We start from the raw sequence: 7,800 nt of genomic DNA, 5'->3' as shown, positions 1-7,800 counted from the left end.
CTTTTTAGAGCCTCCTTACAAGAATAACCACCAATTTGGTAAGAATGTGCTTTAGACATCTTAAGACTTTTCTATATGCTATGCACAAACAAAAACATTTTCCTCAAATACAATTCCTTAATAGACTTAAGGATGCAAAAGAAGCTCAAGTGTACTTATAGGAAAGAAAGGTGAAACATAAATGATTAATTAATAACCAAGTCTTTCCTACCCAAAGTTTACCTCAATCCCTCATGAACCAAACTTCTCAAAGGGAATTAAGTTTGAAAAACATGTACACACATACACATAAAAAAAAAAACTATACGAAAATAAAAGCAATTAAGGAAAGCAAATGAATCTACATTATATGGCTTAATGGTAAGACTAGAAGGGACTTAGAACCTTCAAAGCACTTACCAAGTAAGAGTGGTTCACTAGAGATTTTAAGGTTGTAATTAGGATATGGGTTTGAACACCAAAGGTCCCCCAAGACACCTAATTAGGCCAATATTACAAGAAGTAAAATACAACTCAAAGAAAATAGATATGCGAATACAAACAAAGTAATGTTCCTCCTCACTAAGTGTTTCTCTCATTCTCTTCTTATCTTTTTTACCAAGGCTTGGAACTCCACTTAATGTTTCCACCTATATGATGCTACCTCAAGGGTTTGGTACACCTCAAAAGAGAACATACGCAAAAGTAACCACAACAAATCAAGAAGGAGGAAAAGAAACAAAGAAAGAAAACACTTAAGGAAAGACATTAGAATGGATGAATAAAAAAAAAACAACTGGAAAATGAATGCCATGCTTCTTGTTCTCTTTGGTTGACTACTAATGTTGCATATAATCACTCTTTTAACTCAAACCCAATACCAATAGTTGATGGAAAGTCCAGATTAAATGCATAAAACAGATTCAAAGGTTCAAGAAAATGAAACACCCAAAAGAAGGTAGTAGTAGTGGTTCTACTGCACTTGTTTTGATAAATTTTTCTTGATTTTTCTTTTGCTTTTTTCATGAAACTTATTTTTCTATTTTTTCTCAATATTTTTCCAACCCTAAAACAAGACCACTATAACACATTCAAGATATATTTGCACTTGAACAAGAAGCAACTTAAAAGGAAAGAAACCTAATAGAAGAAAAAAGGTAGAATATGAAACTCAAGCAAACATAATAGAAACCTTACTCTATGAACTTGCTATAATGATCTAATAACAAATATGAACTAAAAAAAATGAATTAAAAACACTCAAAAGGACATATATGGTGTTGTTTTGAAAAACACACTTGAACACATATTTTTGAGATATTTCAAAAGCTAAACTAAGATGTAAATGACATAAATAAGGACTAGACATGTCTATTTTATTTGTATCACTTTTCAATTTCTTTTATCCTTGAAAACCTAAATGAAGGTTCAAAAAATATATCATTCTTGAATTTTTTTACTCTCTTTTTTTCAAAAGAAATGATTTTTATATTTTTATTTAGAATATAATTTTAAGTGAGTCATCGATAATATTGTATATTTTCTTACTATACATACATTTTCTTATTATCTAATTTGGTTCCCGTCTTCATATTAATTAAATCACGAATATAATTGAATAAAATGTATACAATATATATCTTAAAATTTAAAAAATAACAAATAAAATGAAACTTAATTTTATAAATAAATAGACTATGACAAAAAAAATAAGGAAAGAAATAAAATGTAGAGAATCATATATAAGGTTGTTTTTACCGGGATCCGGAGCATGGACCTTTGAACAAGTGACGAGATCTGAGTGAATTAGTGACTCTTGAGTGTTGAAACACAGGGGAAGATAAATATGCAAAAGACTCTATGAAGCTCAAGTCACTAAGAAAGTTTGGATCTTGTTAAGTAAAAGTGAGATTATGAGATAATTATGTGTATTTCCTCAAGAAATACTATGTGTATTTATAGAATTTTTGGGCCCTGTGAGTTATGTGATAAAAACAGATAATATCAAGATAATTTGAAATAATATTAACAAATAATGCAATATTTTACTTGATTCACCATATATTATGTTGAGATATTGTATTGAAAGGTATTATGACGTAATCTAATTGTCGAGATTTAGTCAAATATTCCATTAATATATGAATATTTTCACCAACAAATATAGCTTAGAATATTATTTAACCACTTTAGGCTAATAGGCATTGTTGGGCTATGTTACTTAGCATATTTGTTAGGCTGAGTAGGTAAATAAGCCCTACAAGCTCGAAAGTTGGATTAACGTACATGTGAAAAGTGTTTGACTATGTTTTTAAAGTTTTCATGGTCTTGCTATGATATACACAATAATTCACTGCTTATGTCAAGTAGCATGTGCTCTCGGTCATCTATGTTTATACACTTTCCACAACCTTATTATTTGTTTGTGGAATGTAATATCAAATAATTGTTCTCCATAATAGCCTTGAGGATTTTCTGCCACTCTATCTTTTAGTGTTATTGTTAGTTTTGAAATGGTGATTTTAGCCAAGAAGGGGGGGTTGAATTGACTTTATAAAACTTTTTCGAATGCTTAAACCTCTTTTCAATTGAATCAAATAGACTGGAAAGTGTGGATATAAAACAACAGACTAATTTGTTCACGAAGCTATGAAACAGTCGATTAAAAAGACAAATCAACCGGCTAAAATACTGGAGATTTATGCAGAATGCAGAATTCGTAAATTCAACTCAAACAACAATCTTTTACATACAAGACTTGTTCCAAACAGTATTTTTAACAAGTATACAGCCTCATATTATACAAGAACACATTAAATCACACCAAAGAACAAATTGCTTGGTTTCTTGAGTTTTTAAAGAGATTCAAAGTGAGTGAGATGAGGGAGAGAGAATTGCACAGTTGTTTTTATATTGGTTCACTCAATCACAAAGCTACATCCAGTTTACCAGGACAACCTGAGTCTAGTTTCCATTATATTCAAAAGTTTTACAAATCACACACCAAGATTACACTTTTGAACAAAGAAACTCACAAGATTTTTGACTCACACAAAAATCTAGACACACACCCTGCAAGAATCACACTTACAAATATGAAATCACATTAGGCAAACCAATCAGAGCCACAAGAACATCCAAACCTGATGGTGGTTGTTCCTAGGCAACCATACATGTGTTCTTCAAGCTACTCACAAGCCAAAATGCCTCCAAGATAAACCAAGATCTTCAAACCACGAGTTGCAGTTGTGTGTTGCAGAGAGAGAGCTTTCCAGAGAAGAATGACAAAGTTTCATGCTCAAAAACTCATATTCGCACCTCTACTAGCGAAAACACAACTTATATAGTCTGGTTTAAGTGAAAACAGTCGATTGAATTTTTTGTACTGTTAGTTGATTTCACGTGACTTAAGTGAAATCAGTCAATTGAAAAATAATTCAATTGACTGAATGCATTCATACCAGAAACTATATATAACAAGCCTTTTAACCTGTTAAAACCCATTTTAACATATTAAAAGAGACACCCTAAGGCACACAAGACATCTAACCTATGTCTACTACCAACATGATATAACACTAAAACATTACATTTAATATGTTATTTTCATATTTAACACACTAAAACTTAATCTTTAAGTGGATTTTCATCAGTCTTCATCAAATATTTATGATCTTCATGCACATGACTTTATCAATTTTTTGCTTCAAGCTTGCTTGTGCCAACAGTTATTTCCTTACATCCTAGTTTGTAGAGAAAGTGCTTAAAACCCTACTAAGGATAGAATTTGCAAAGGTTTATTCTTTACTTCTATCCTTGCTCTTTATTCCAAACCCAAATCGAAAGCCATGGAAGGATATCACACATTGTCCATTTCACCATTTCTCTTCCTCAATACCAAGTTAGTTAATCATGTTTAGTGAACTAGTTTGCTCTTAGTCAAGCTTCATTCAACCCTTCTTCACTATTCTTTTGATTCAATTTAGCTCCATAAAAAAAAGCCACACAAATTAGTCACTCTAATCCAATGAGAAACACCTAAAGCAAACTATTTCAATACATTAGTTTTATTAAAAATCTAAAACAACTCTTACAACTAAATTCTAATTAACTATGTCTTTGATTGAATAAGACTACTTCTAGTGAAATTTACTCAAACTATTATGATGTTAACAATGCAAGGAAACTATTTACTAGACTAACTCTCCTATTGAAAATAGGCTACCAACATTAAGTCACCAAACTATAGTCCTCATTGCTATGAATACTAAGCTGAAGTACTAGAACTAATGTCTAATTATTCAATCCTAAAAAGATACACTAAAACCACACTATAAACATGAATTCTATATTAACTCTAATTGTAAACCTACCTATGTAATTCCATTATAGCTAAACTAGTTAGTGACACAATTGGCAATAGTTAAGTGCATTCCAACTGGAGCACTCATCAACCTTTTTGTCATCTCCACGAAACATGTTTCACATTTATCAGTCCAAGAGAAAGATTGATCCTTCTGAGTCAGTTGTCTCAAAGGACTCACCAACTTCGGAAACCCTTCAACAAACCTACAATAATAACTTGCCAGCCCTAGAAAACTTCTCACCTCTATTACAACCTTAGGATGCTCCCAATTCAGCACAACTTCAACTTTTGTCGAAATCATTTAAATACCTTGTGCTAAAATCACATGTCCAAGAAACTACACCTCATTTAGCCAGAATTCACACTTGGACAAATTTTCATATAACTGATGTTCTCGGAGTATACCCAGTTCATCCCTAAAATGTTTTGCATGTTATTCCTGATCCTTGGAATAGATAAGAATTTTATCAATAAACACGACAATAAATTTATCTAAGCAATGCCAAAAAATCTTGTTCATATAGTCCATGAAAATTGTAAGATCATTTGTTACATTGAACAACATCACCACATACTCATAATGCATGTATCAAAACTTGATTGTTGTTTTTTGCACATCCTCTAACTTGACTAAGATCAAATGATATACAAACCTTAAATCAATCTTATAGAACATCATAACTCCTCTCAATTGATCCAACAAGTCATCAATCCTCGACAACATGTACTTATTCTTGACCGTCAACTTATTCCACTATTGATAGTCGATACATAACCTTGAGCTTCCATCTTTCTTTTTCACTAACAACATCGGAGCTCCCCATGGAAAGACACTTGGTCAAATAAACTTCTTCTCCAACAAATCTTTGATCTATTTCTTCAAATATGCCAATTCTACAGGAGCCATCTTGTACGAAGCCACTAGTGCAAATTTTCCTTGCATTAAATGCAATGCAAACTACCTTTATGAATCCAAAGCGAAAATGTCTAATGAAACTAGTTTATGAAGCTTAATTATAAAAGGTGTTGTTTTTAAAATTATATTTGATAATAAAAGGGTATTATTTTTATTGCACCTATTTCAATTTTATGCAATGCATGATAGGAAATTCACTATGTTGTTCAATGTCACGAATTGCACTTAAAATTGGCAGTAGTCAAAAAAGCTATCTAAATATGCAAATCAGATTTCATGTGCTACAGTCAAAATGTATAGATGCAATTTCTCGTCTCAACCTGAAAAAATGTTAAATGATGCATTTGAGTAATATATGCAGGTTGAATATGAATGCTTTACATAGAGTTATGATTCACATTATAAGAAAAAACCTAACCAAGACAACAACAATCCAGACCGTGACAACATGAGTCTCAGACAAAGAAATCAGAATTTCCAAATAGCAAACAACATGGACAACATACAAATATGAGTGCCGAATGCAGATGACATTAATCTATGATGTTAAATGTGTTCTAATGCAATGCAACTACTTAAGCATATGCATAATGATCTAAGCAATGAAAGAACCTATCCTAAGTTTATTTAGTGTGAACAAAAATGCACTTAAGATACAGAACAAATGCAATAAGTAAAGATATGCATGAAAATCTACACCATCCAATCCCATGATAGACTCCAAAAGTTATGCAGTGTGCAATGCTTACACAAATCCACAAATCATGTGAATTGATGCAAAGATCTAAATTTAAATGCTAACTCAAAATATCTAATCCAGCTACGTGTGCAACATAAAACCCCTGAACAAAATTTTAGATTCAAATTACAGCAACAAACCAATTCAGCTTATATTCAGATGCAATGCACTTACTAAGGATAAAGTTCTTATCACACTAGAAATTTTGATTCAATGCAAAACTTATTACAGTAGAGTGTGGATGCAAAGATGAACTAAAGTACTGTAAAATGATGATGAATAAATGAGACCCATAAACACTGGCGGAACTAGATGAGAACATGCATGAACTATATGGCAACGGCAAAATAGAACATGATCGTAGCAAAATCACCTTTTGAAATCAGTATCTTTGTTTGGGTGATTTAATTGTAATGCAAAAATGCTTTATGAAAAGAAACTAAAAGGATATATGCTAAAAAGTTTTGGAATATAAAGACCTAACACAAACTATTGCTAGAATTCACGATTACTAGTAAGTACAGTAAATTAAATCTAAGAAAAAAAATTAAATTTATAGTATAATCCTAAACAACAAGTGGGACTGTAAATATAAATTATGCTTGGACATAAATTAATCACAGAATAATTAAACTAAAGATAAATGTAGTGAGTTGTTCATGTGCTCATCTACACTCGAAAAGACTGCTCGTTACTTTGTGCCCACTTTGGGGTCACTTGGTTTCTAGGAGGAAACCATGATCTTTGTAGATTTATGAACTCATGATCAAAGCACTGACTCAAGAATACAACACTGAATTAAAAAGAAAACTAGAAAGCAGAAAAGGAAATTTCGGGTTAAATATGTTTTTGGTCCCTTAACTTTCAGTGAATTTTGGAATTAGTCCATTTTGAAACTTTGGATCAATTTAGTCCTTCATCTTTCGAAATACGTAGATTTAGTCCTTTTAATCAAATTTTGTTAGGTTTATTTGATGTTTCATACGCATTTCAGGATTGTATTTCATTTGTTTATATTGTTTGACACATTTTTGCTTTAATGTCAAGTCAAATACTATTATGAAACGCGCTTGAAATGTCAAATAATCTTAACAAAATTTGATTAAAAGGATTAAATTCACGTATTTTGAAAGTTGAAGGACTAAATTGGTCCAAAGTTTCGAGATGGATTAATTCCAAAATTCACTGAAAGTTAAAGGACTAAAAACATATTTAACCCGAAATTAAATGACTAACAATAAAAGATGAAGAGCGTGAAGGAAATTGAAATTAAACAACCAAAACAAAAAATCTAGAAATGGAAATTAAAATTGAATCATTATTTTTCATTAAAAATTAGGAAACATATGAGGCAAAAGGAGTTCTAAAAATTAAATTGGTGCAAGGAATCTCATTTAGCATAGTCCCGATCACTTTGTGCTTGTGGTTGATCCAAGTAGATCTACCTCGCACACTAGAGGAGACCCAATCCCGTCGGCCACTTTATGATCGTTGGACGTGAGAAATCCCCTTACAAAAATGACTCTCTCTCTCTCCTTGTCTCGCTAACCAGAACTCTCAAAACATCGGGAAAATCTTAGAATCCCACGCCTTCCCCCTGGTCTAAAAACCCCAATTCTCTTCCTTTTATACTCAACAAAAAACCTCTTTTCACAAACCTCGACCTATTCTTTTTCTCTTGCAAACCCATGAGGCTTCCCAATGCACTCTTGAAGTGGCTAAGGTTTTTCTAAGCACGCACACCATCAAGTCAGTCTTCAATCTCCTCTTGGTGGTCTCGCCCTCATGCCTCCATTATGC

Source organism: Vigna unguiculata, chromosome 7, assembly GCF_004118075.2.
Source record: "Vigna unguiculata cultivar IT97K-499-35 chromosome 7, ASM411807v1, whole genome shotgun sequence".
NCBI lineage: Eukaryota > Viridiplantae > Streptophyta > Magnoliopsida > Fabales > Fabaceae > Vigna > Vigna unguiculata.
This window is presented reverse-complemented; position numbering follows the sequence as displayed.